At 35.6% G+C, this 12,586-nt stretch overlaps 1 protein-coding gene and 1 long non-coding RNA gene across 8 annotated transcripts in view; both read left to right on the top strand.

Moving 5' to 3' along the window:
• LOC105382631 overlaps nt 1–12,586 on the top strand; it is a 265,130-nt gene that overhangs the window by 173,869 nt on the left and 78,675 nt on the right. The gene's annotated exons all lie outside the window — the stretch shown is intronic.
• LOC119690783 overlaps nt 1–12,586 on the top strand; it is a 52,925-nt gene that overhangs the window by 9,787 nt on the left and 30,552 nt on the right. The window contains exon 3 of one of the 4 annotated variants that reach the window (XR_007266439.1): nt 835–889. The exons of the other annotated variants lie outside the window; for them this stretch is intronic. This is a non-coding gene — a long non-coding RNA (uncharacterized LOC119690783). Of the gene's footprint in view, nt 1–834; nt 890–12,586 lie in introns of those variants that run through there. 4 annotated transcript variants of the gene reach the window in all.

Below are 12,586 nucleotides of genomic sequence, written 5' to 3'. Positions count from 1 at the left end.
ATAATGGGCTATGTGGATTGACAGTAAATATGTGATTGGAAGTTTTTTTTTGTTTCTGTGCGATTGAGTTCCCATTTATCAATAGCATTTACCATTTCGACAGGCTTGCATAGTAATGTGTTACTTAGAGTGAAGACACGCACATTTATGTTTGACGTGAGGCTATTCATCATTGTAGAAGTAAGGTCAATGTCAATTATGCTGATCAATCATACGCGGCTGGCCCGGGCCCTGGTCAATTTACTCTCGTAATAAGCATGAGATTGTTGAAACTCATTTGCTAGACACACAAATGTACAATTGTAATATGTTTGTACTAGAGCTGTTCCCGCGCGCTTCGCTTCGCCTTAAAAAGTTTTCCCGTGGGAATTCCGGGATAAAAAGTAGCCTATGTTTTTTCCCAGGGTCTAGGCCGTATGTATACCAAATTTCATTCAAATCCGTTCAGTAGTTTTGGCGTGAAAGAGTAACAGACAGACAGACAGACACAGTTACTTTCGCATTTATAATATTAGTAAGGATGGATAGATACATTTATATATACTCATGCCTGTCTCCCGGAGGGGTAGGCAGATACTATGGATCTTCACGTGTCACGATCCTGGCATACTTCTTTCAATCCTCCAAATTCACAAGTCTCTTCATACGTTCGTCGGATTCGGCAACTCCTTATTTTGCTGGTTTCCGATCTCATCAAACTCTAAAAAAATGTTTATAAATCATACTTTTATTTTTACATTGAAAAGTGTTTATCCAACAAGTTCTTTTTTTATTTTTTACAGTATTTTAAATGTTTTTGTATTTTATTATAAGTGTATATTTATTTTGTTTCAGGTATGTTATTAATTCGTAAATCGTCAGTTACTTATTATACAAGGTACGTAATAAATTCACTTATCATAAAAAGCTGTACAGTTCTCCCATATTAATAATGCGCATGCAAATCTTCGCAAACTGTCGTATTCCCGGAATTGAATCGTAAGAGCCTTAAACAAAGCACTTGCATTTTGATCCTTGTTCGAAAGAAATAGTAGTCAATATCATGTGACACATAATCGAAAACAATTTGGGCGGTCGGTGGCTGTCACCGATCAGTCAAAGGTCTCAAGGTCAAGATCAGTATTACTTTTGTGAAATTATAAAGAGCTGCAATTATACATCGTTCTTGTTATTTTTTTCAAATGTGAATTTAATTTCAACTTTAATTATTTTTGACGACGCCATATTATGAGGCACATTTAAGAATAAAATATACGTCACATTGATAGACTTCACTTTGCCAATAAAGCCACACCCAAAAGACCAAGTTTGTAATTGTAATATTATTGTGAATGATCAGCGCTGTAAATACTTTTGAACTGAGATTTTAATGTAAACCTGCGTTTGAAATCCATATTTCTTCTTCTAATACAAACCTTATTTCATCCATATTACCACCAGCTTGAGTAAGACATTTGAAAAGTACTGTAACATTTTCGAAGTAAATTTTAATAGGTATTATGACAATATTATGAATTATCGACTCAAATTTCGTTACTGATAAATCAATATCTCTTTTAGCACCAAACACATAAATCTAAAAAAATGAATGAAGAAAATGCACTTAACCACTCTAAATACATATCGTTTTTTGGCGCTCGGGAATACGACCGCTGCCGAACAATGGCGAAGATTTCTATGTGCATTATCAATTTTGGGGAACTGTAGATGAATTTGGATTGGGATAAAATGGCAACAGTTGAATAATGTATTTCACACTTAGTCACTGTCTTTGTCTTCAATGCCTGAGATATATAAATTTAGCATCTAAATGAAAACATCATTAGTTTCATTTTCAACCCTTCGAATGACTCACATTTGTACTGTAACATTTATTTGTTTTTGTTTTTATCGATTCTTTTCGTTCTTGGTCAATTGATTAACTTCAGTTCCGAATAAGTCTTTGTTCCTTTATGTATTTTTAGGTAACTGTAAGATTATGTATCTAAATTCGAGTGCCTTCTTGACTACTTCTTCTATTATAATGACTATCTCTATTACCATAAACTTACTATAGCGTACACACAGATGAGTCATAAGCATTACTAATCCTATACCCACAAATTATATTGTGAACACATCGATGTAATAATTATGTAAATTTCTTTAGCTGACAACACATTGGGCGCATCTTAGAACAAGTCAGATGTTCTTGTACACTCATCGCCACAACTTACTTACTCTCCTAATTAATAATAGTATGTTTTACGGAGAAATTTATCTTTTTCGTTTGTTTTTAAGTAATTTTCTTTATCTTAATATTTGTGGTAAGATGGTAAGATTGCTTCTATATGTATGCACTCACGACTGTAATCCCCGAAGGGGTAGTCAGAGGTGTCACACAAGCGAGCCCCCCACTTTTCGCAGCACATTTGTACTCACGTGATAGGTTGCGTATCATATCACCGTTTCTATATGTAGGGACTCATAAAAATTCAACATTATTTTACGACTTCGTCCCCAAAAAAAAACTTAGCACTAAATCGATCGAGCCCCAATTCAAGCGTCATAAATGGACGCACCTATTTACTCACGTCTAGCCGGCGAGCAGGGCGAGTCAACAAGACATAGAATATGTAAAACAGTGTCGCATTAATGTCGACGTCGACAAGTGTACAGGGCAGGTCCCACGCTTCCGTGTGAGAACCCGGCTTGTTTACTGCGAGTATTGTGGCGCTTGAAATACGATCCGATTCTTCAACTGCATAGGTTTTAGATCTGTTGGCGCCTGCGGATTGGAGTTTTCTGTGGTGTTGGCTGTTTGGTTCTTTTTGTTATTGACGTTGTTTTGGTGTCATATTTGTTGCGATCTTATTGAAACAAATTAATGCTGTTTTCTTTATTTAAATGTTTTTAAATATTACGTTGCTTTATTATGTTGTAAACTGCTCATATTTAAAATGGACATTCATTGTAAGGTAACATAAAAGATAAAGTACTCTTTATTACACACGAACAGGATTCGCATACATTTAATAGCTCAATCGGCGACTATCGGATTACTAAAAGTAATCTCCATCTCATTCAAACAACTACACAGATAGTAAAAATAGTAAAGTGTGGAAGTCTACACAATATTTAAATAACTTCAAAAATACTTAACGTTTAAAAATCAACGTATCAATAATCATATAATAGATATAACTAATATAGGTAATACTTGTTAATTTAGATTCAAGATTATAAAAACACGAGATGGATAGCGTTAGGATCGCTCGCATAAACAGCATAAGACCTGGCACACATGTCGCACAGACAACAGTGTGAGTCAGTGTCGATCTCGTGTCGACGCGGTGCAGTGAGTCGCGAGTAAATGTCATTATATCGTGGTCAAGAACGCTGTGGCTTTCAGAATTGGACCGTTTAATCACTTGACTACTGACTCGTGCTAGAAAAATGTACTGATGTCAACAGATATGCTTGGTTACTAGGAACTTTATGTCTACATTTTTTCCCATTACTCTGTTTTTTATTTTTTTGTTCATTCACTTCAACCGCATATAATTAATAGTTTTTGTTGATTGATGCATTATCTTCTGGGTGTCGTGTTTAGATTTTGGCTATATCTCATACTCTTGAACCTATCTACACTGCACAACAAATTAAACACAGACCGACAGACTGGCTGACCCCTCTTAATCATCCCACAACAGTGGCAAAGTCTAGCTTTAGTGTTAGTCACCGAAAGCTAAAAGTTTTACCAACATCACCCATTTAATTTGTTCTGCAGCTTCACACTATCCCGCCCTAACCTCTACAAGTCTACATGCAGGATTCCAGATCTCAGTTCATTAGCCGCTGCAACAAACTTTAGGCCATTAAACAGTTTAAACAGAACATAGTTAGCGGAAGCGGGCACACGTGTTGGTTCGGGGCACGCCGCTTCCGCTCCCTCATTAACTGCTGCTAGTTCCACTGTTTTGATGTCTACTACTTGTACAAGCTCGTAGTGGTACAGTGCATCTTGCTTTGTGTTCAATTCGACGTTATTGATTTCCTTATTTGTTTTGCCATCAAGAAGTAGATTCGGTTTGGCAGCCGTATTGGCTCCAGATTCTTAAATAGCTTTGCAAATGATGTTGTTAATATGGAAGTGTGAGCTTTAAGCTTTTCATAGTATTTTATTGATTGCATATTTCCGTTTGCGAGAATGGACGAACATAAAGTTTTTTTTTATTACTACGGATGTTGTTCATTGCTGCCCCACTTTTGATTGAGCAAGCTTTGTAATAAAATTTTGTTTTATTTGTAAACGATGTACCTACTAGGGCATGCAATACCGGTAATATTTTCAATACCGGTATTGAGTTCCGGTATTAGAACTCAATACCGGGATCCCGGTATTAATACCGGTATTAGAATTCCTTGTTATAAATGGCATATATTTTGTTTTAAGGTCGTACAAAATACAACAAGAAAAAGCAATCAAATTATTATTATTATTATTTAATTCTTTATTGCACAAATATATAACAAATTCTGTATTATGTAATATTTTTTACGAGAATTGAGTATTAGAGTTAAAATTTTAGAACGCATGGACAACAAGTAGGTTTCCAAAGGCCAAAAACCGCATGTAACGGTTGAAAACAAGTGCACTTTCATAGAATATAGGAGCACAAGGCTAACTATATCTTAATCGCTTTATTGATAGCCCAAAAAATGTCCGATTCCGGTATTACTTCAATACCGGTATTAACTTTCAATACCGGTATTGAAAAAGCGTGGATTTTGTCCGGGATCCCGGTATTACACAATACCGGTATTGCGGTATTGCATGCCCTAGTACCTACCTACGTTAATAATTAAGATTATGTATTTTGTTCAAGATTTTTGTGTGTATTACGACATCCGTAATAGGTAGGTGAGGATTGAATAATAAGTGATTTACAACTATTGTTTTAATCGAAATAACGTCAATATTTGCATAATAACTTTCAACCGACAGACAAGGCAAAAAATATTACTTTTTCACTGAGAAACAAATGCGAAAAAGTGAAAGAGCCAGTTCTACAAAAAAGATTAATTCATAAATCTGAAGAATGTAAGATACTTGGTAATGATACTACTGAATCAAAAGTTAATGAACTTGCGGTGGTGGCCTAGTTTTCTTATGACAGTGATATCGCATTCGAATCCCAGCACTGCGCTTTTCAGAGAAAGAGAAACTGTAATTTGTAACCAACGAAAGTTTTGAAATAATAAATAATTCAGACGTTTATCCGTAGTAAGACTATAAACAAGATTCAATTTGTGTGGTCTCTAATGAAAGGCAGATTAAAACGCTACTAGGTTTTACCAAAACGAATAGAAAGGATAATGATGATGACGTCGATCCAACTTTTACTGTACCAGTTTCGGAAGGCCGCTCTGATAGTCTAGTTAGTTTGGAAATGGGATCGGATATTATTTGGTCGCGTTCTACTTGGCAATGACAAAGGTCGGCATTTCGATGCGCTTGCTTTACCTTTACTTTACGCGTTAACCGTCGTCGATTAATTGATCTTTTTAGGATGCTTAGGCCCTGTTTCACAATGTCTGGTTAGTCACTCTCTGTTCTTATTTTTTTGTCAGTGACAGCATGTATTTTATGTCACAGGTAGCCACTAACCAGACATTGTGAAACAGGGCCTTAGTATTGCTTATCTACCTTTCTCTATTTCTAGGTTGTCATCAAAGAATATTGTTTTTTTACTGCAGAAAAAATAAATAGGTACCTAAGTTTAGGTATTCCTTGAGATTATTGAAATGAAATCCACAATTGTTTTTTTTCAACACCAATTTCTTGGGTCTGCTAATTGAATCGTCACATAAATCGCATTTATCCGTCAGTAAGTCTCCAGTTCGTGCTTCACACCATTGCCGCGGAGTCAACGACCCGTCGATTCAATGCTGGCCTGCCGCACTCGCCACTAATAAATCCTGGGTCAACCCCCTCACGCGATTCATCGGAAACCTAATAAATGCCATTACTATTGTAATTTGATTGGTATCTGAGCTTTTAGGGAGTCTTAACGACTAGATTTCCTCACCGATCCATTCATTAATGTTTGTAGATGGTTGTTTGTTTTCACTAATTATAACAGAATTACTAACCTGCACAAAGCAAATCTAACCTGTTTCAACAGTAAATTTCACATCCATCATATACATAATCTTGATTGAATTGAAGCATATAATATATTATTTATATGAGTGTATCTGCAAATACAGTCAAGGTAATCACACCGGAATGATTATGAATACTTACCTAGATGATACTAATTGCCGTTTCAAGACCAGTCTGATGTGCATCCGATGGATGCGAGATTGCGAGTGCGTGGTTTATCAGTTAACATTAATGCCTCGACACCCTGACTAATTTGTAGGGCTACTGATGTTTTGCCAGCTTGTTACGGGCTAACACCGTATTCGTCATGGTCTAGATGCATTTCCTTCGCTTTTACAAGGATGTGGAATGGTATCATATGATTTCTAAGACTATACAATAAATACATTGTATTTAAAGTAAAATTGAAAATTCTTAAGTTTGAATCAGCTTCTATGATCGATTATGATACTTAGTGTGTTTTTTTATTTACTATCATCAGACTTTATATTATCATGTACAGTAAGATTTGTCTATATTACCTAATAATTTCGTTATTTGTATAGCTATGGAACTCCCATTTCCTTTGTTAATCCAATAATATTATTATAGCTATATAATCCGCCATTAATAAAATGACAACATTAATAAACTAAATTTTATAACGTTACATGCAAAACAAGCAACTTAAGCTTCTAATTGCACAGTATCAAACTCAATTACTTTACAGTCAATAAAGTTAGTTTACTGATATCAACAGGAATAGTAAGTTATGCAAATGAAACTAAGCTGTTTGTGACGGAAAAGATAAATAGGACTACAAAATATCATGTAAATGAGAAAATAAGGAAAAATTTTCGCCGTCCGTCGTCAGCCTCGTGCAGACGTGTATTCAGTGTGTCTCAAAATTATAATATATTTTATTTACAACTGTTATAAGATATTATACCTTATCCGTACGTGTACTGAGTCGAGTTTCCAAGCGCAAGCCCCACCGAACTGTACGTTACGCTTTGTCATAGATCAAGAAGCGCGTAGAAACGTACATCTTCTGAAATGCTTCGCTCACCGGGAAAACAGTTCGGCTCTAATCCGGAGCTTGCAAATCCCAGCTACCATTCTGACGAGACTGGACATGTTGCTCTGCGTAAAAGAAAACGCGACGAAGACTTCAGCGATTGCTTTAAGCAATTTAGTGAGGAAATTAAAGCAACCCTGTCCACCTGGAAAATCGATATCGAAAAGGATTTGTCGCTGATCAATAGCAATCTCAACAATATAATAAAAAATGACCTAGCGAAATTATACGAAAGCTCACAAGAAATGAAAGCAGAAATCAACAGTATTCGAAAGGATTACGCAGCAGTAAACACTTCAATCAAAAACCTGGATCTGAAATTCAACAACCTAAAAGCCGACGTGTCTTCACTGCAGCAATCCACACAGTTTATAAGCGACCAACACGACGATGTCATGAAAAAGATGGATAGCTTAGACCTGAAAAAAATAGATAAAATGGAATCTGAACTAGTAGAAATGCGGAACCAAAATAAACTACTTAAACTTGAAATCAACACCAACGATCAGAGAGAGAGAAGTCAAAATCTAGAAATCATCGGTATACCTGAGTTCAAAGACGAAAATTTACACGAAATTATCATGAACATTGCGAAGAATGCAAATGTGGTCCTATCTCAAAACGATATATTGCAGGTTAATCGAGTGACCCCCAGGACCAAAGTACAAGGCCGCCCAAGAGTTATCATTGCTAAGATGAGTGCCCGTATCTTGAGAGATAACATAATCGCTGGCTGTCGCAAGTGTCGATTATCTACGGGATCTCTGGGTATACCTGGAGAGAAAAAACCAGTATTTATAAATGAGCATCTAACGTTCTTCAATAAACAACTTCTTAAAATGTGTAAGGACACTGCAAAACTGAAGAACTATCAACATGTTTGGATAAAAAACGGGAGAATCTCAGTAAGAAAGAACGATTCTTCCCCCGTCATAAGGATCTTCTCAGAGGACGACGTGAAGAAAATAGTGTAAGATGTATGTTTATTATAATACTTATGTTTATTTGTATCAGCACCTTCAAAATTATGTCAATACTAAAACACAAATATTGCCAACCAACTATAACTATGATATCATCAGAGCTCTGTCATATCTATTCAGATCATATGGGCATTGCTTATTCTTTGATAAAAATTCCTAATGTATGCATGCGCAAAAAGCGTGTGCTGTTTCTTTCGCGACATGATCTATATACTGCGCATCCAATCAATTTGTATTTCAAAACAATTATTCAACGTATATGTAATTGTTTTTATCTTAATATTATAAGTAAAGTTTATATTATTTGTATATTAACTACCTATGTTTATCTATCAGAACTATATCTTAAAAATAAATTTTCGTATTGTCAGTCAATAATAAAAATCAGATATTTTTTCTCCATTTTAAAATTCTACAATCCATACCGTAAAATAAAAAAAGACAATGCAGTAATCACCTTTTTATACTATATGAACCTTATCAAATTAACCGCTCACTCATTTAGCGAGCGTTTATTACTTGTTTTCAACCCGCTCAGTAAAGAACACACATTCGTTGAACAACTATTCTATTCTACCCTCGACTTGCAGATACGATTACAAGCTGATTATTTCTCGGACTTAGTTCTCGTCGTAGTTACGCTGTTGTTATATTCTTGCCGTGATATACTTATTATAAATCTCACTTCTCAATGTCTAACCGGAACCTAAATATTTATTATCAGAACACTTGCGGTTTAAGGACAAAAAACCTACAATTTAGTCAAGGAGTCTTATGCAACGACTATGATATATTAATTATAACCGAGACTTGGTTGTATGATGGTATACTGGATGGTGAATTGAGCGACAGTAGGTATAGTGTATTTCGGAGAGATCGCGACTTGGCGGCCTGCAATAAACAGACTGGCGGTGGCGTCATGATTTTGGTCAAACAGTCGTTGGGAGCGTTGAGGTGCGAGCGGGAACCACCGGCCCCCACCGAGATGTTTTCTATAATTCTGCCAGCAAGCGCGCTCTCGTCATCAGCTGATTTACGTATTAGTGTAGTATACATACCGCCAGACGTCCGACAAATACCCCGTGATACTAACTACGTCCTTAGCGACGTGACATTATCTTGCCAATTAAATCCACAATATAATCATCTAATAGTAGGAGATTTTAACATGCCATGTCTCCGCTGGGAATCTACTATACCTATACATCTGAAACAAGGATCAATAGAGGTACAGGAGGCTGCTGCATGTCTAGTTGATGGTCTGAATATCTTAGAAATGTCACAATATAACACAATAAAAAACTCATCTGGTAATACCCTCGATCTTGCCTTTTCTACACTTCCCCTTTTAATTTCATCTTCTGACTTTCCAATCTTAAAGGAGGATCGGCATCACCCAGCATTTGTAATAGAGGTCCTGGATCTCCAACTTAAACCACTCAAGGAAGCGACTGTACCTAAGCCCAACTATTATCGTGGCAACTATATAAATTTAAATAAACACTTCGAACAATTTGAATGGCATTCAACCTTAAATATTTTAAGTACAGTAGAGGAAGCAGTCAATAAATTTTACGAAGTAATAACTAACTCCATTAATGAAAATATACCTATAACTAAACAACAAAGTAAACGGAAATACCCATCATGGTACAGTCAAATCCTGATTGGCATTATTAAAGAAAAAACAAAAGCACATGCCCGTTGGAAAAAGTACAACAACAAACTTGACTATAACGAATTTTCACTCTTACGTAAGAGACAACACCGCATACAAAATGAGTGTTTTAAAAAATACACTACTGAAATGGAAAACAATATTAAAACTCAACCAAAAGCATTCTGGTCGTATGTAAAATCGATGCGAGGTTCCTCCAACTATCCTAAATCGTTTACTTTTAATGACAACAAATACACAAAAGGTACTGACATATGTGAAGCTTTTAATGAGTTTTTCAAAAGTGTATTTGTCGAGCCCTCTACTAATTACGCTCCAGCCACCGAGTCAGTGAATCTTATCGATTCAATTTCCCATTTCGAGATTTCTCCTACTTCAGTTGAAAAATCACTAAGTAAACTAGATACTTACAAGGGTGCTGGAAGTGACGGTATTCCACCAATTTTCTGGATTAAATGCGCAACTTCTCTTTCAGTGCCTCTAAGTATAATCTTCAATCGCTCCTTAGACGAAGGTATATTCCCTCATATTTGGAAAACCGCTCATATAGTGCCCATACATAAAAAAGGATCTAAATCACTAATTGATAACTATAGAGGTATATCAATTCTCAATACTATAGCAAAAATATTTGAAAAAGAGGTTTATAATGCAATCTACCCAGTTATCTCCAAGCATATTCCTGCTCAGCAACATGGATTCCTAAGGAAACGTTCTACCGTTACTAACTTAGTGTGTTTCTCGAACTTCGTTTTAAATAACATGGACAACGGCGGGCAGGTTGACGTGATCTACACGGACTTTGAAAAAGCGTTCGATCGAGTTGATCACGTCATCCTGCTACAAAAACTTTCAGCCTTAGGAATTCACGGCAACCTTTTGCGCTGGGTAGAATCATACCTAAGCAAACGTTCTCAGGCGGTTGTAGTGGGTGGTTTCAGATCTAACTTTGTAGAAATACCTTCAGGGGTACCTCAGGGTTCGCACTTGGGACCCCTGTTCTATAACGCATACTTATTTGACATCAGTGAAGTATTTTCAACAGCCGAACACCTTTTGTATGCTGATGACAAAAAAATATTCTATAAAGTTCGAAACCCTCAGGATCATATTGCCATTCAAGCTGACCTTGACGCCTTAAGCAGATACTATATTAACAATAATATTTCGGTTAACATTAAAAAATGTATGTGCATTAGTTTTACTCGGAAACCTAAGCCGACTCACTTTAATTACACATTTAATGACATTGCAATAGAAAGGGTTACAAATGTAAGAGACCTCGGGGTAATTTTAGATTCGAAATTTATGCTATCTGAACACATTGACAACATTACTGCCAGGGCCTACAGGAGTCTTGGATTTGTTATAAGATCTTGCAAACCTTTCAGTGACATTAGTACGATCAAGTTAGTTTATTATGCTTATGTCCGTAGCATTTTAGAGTACGCCTGCCCAGTCTGGTCTCCCCAATACACAATTTACAAAAATCGCTTGGAAAGTATACAAAAGAAATTCATAAATCACCTAAATTATCGTCAACGAAATTCAGTAAACAACTACGCAGACGGATGCCGCGTAAACAACATACCTACACTGGAAGAGCGCCGCACTGTCCTAGATATGTGCCTACTTCATGACATCCTACATGGCAGCATAGACTGTGCATCCTTGGTGAGTGGCGTGGCATACTGCGCGCCGCGGCGGCGAACGCGCCACACCCCCCTGCTGTATGTGCCGAGCCACCACACCAATTATGCCAGCAACGAAACCTTAACGCGACTAGCCAGGACATACAATAAACTGTTCAGTGACATTGATATCATCCATTGTACTAAGTCAGCATTTAGAAACAAGGTACTGCATAAAATTAGTGAACTATAAAGGTAGAAGATACTCAGCATTTTGTGTAATTTTGTTTTTGTTAATAAATTATAAAAAAAAAAATTCTTTACTGTAACTAGGTCGGGATATTCATACTACAGCCCTCTAAATTAATAGACCGTATTGTAAATTTAGAAAAGTATAGTGAAAATATATTTATAAAAATATATAACTAGGATCACTTAATAATATATTTTGTCAGCATAACGTAACTGTATATATAGTATAATTCGTATTTATTGTGAATATTGGTATTTATATGTATTTTTTTTTAGTACCTATACATGTATAATATATTAGTCTGAATATAATATCCACCCATACCCTTGACTGTTTTTCTTATAGTAGGTAGGTATACGTAAGGATATGGTATAGGAGATGTAAACAAATATAAAATAAGTGTTAAATGATTACCTAACTGTTTTTTAAGTTTTTAAAGTTACTACTTAATTTAAGTTCATATTTTGTGCACCTGTATTGTATGTTAAATTAAGGAAAATTTGTTATTGGCCTTACTATTTATACATTTATCTTGTAACTGCATATTTAACGCTGTTAATTTTCTAAAAATAAATAAATAAATAAATAAATAAATACATACAATGCAAAAAAAAAAAAAAAAAAAAAAAAAAGAAATACTATCTAATGCTAATTTCATAATTTAGTGCTCTAAATAAATCACCCTTACGTTTTAACGTTAGTTTTATGGAATCTGCAAGTAGGACTGCCTTGAGGTGAGATTATACCAATAGCAATTTCATCAAAAACAAGATTCGAAAAAAATGGCCTACCAACTTTTGAATGGCTCAAATCAAACAATGACCATCATTCTAGGT

This window comes from Plutella xylostella, chromosome 7 (genome assembly GCF_932276165.1).
Source record: "Plutella xylostella chromosome 7, ilPluXylo3.1, whole genome shotgun sequence".
Taxonomy (NCBI): domain Eukaryota; kingdom Metazoa; phylum Arthropoda; class Insecta; order Lepidoptera; family Plutellidae; genus Plutella; species Plutella xylostella.
The sequence above is the reverse complement of the archived record's forward strand: the minus strand, read 5'-3'. Positions and strand labels throughout refer to the sequence as shown.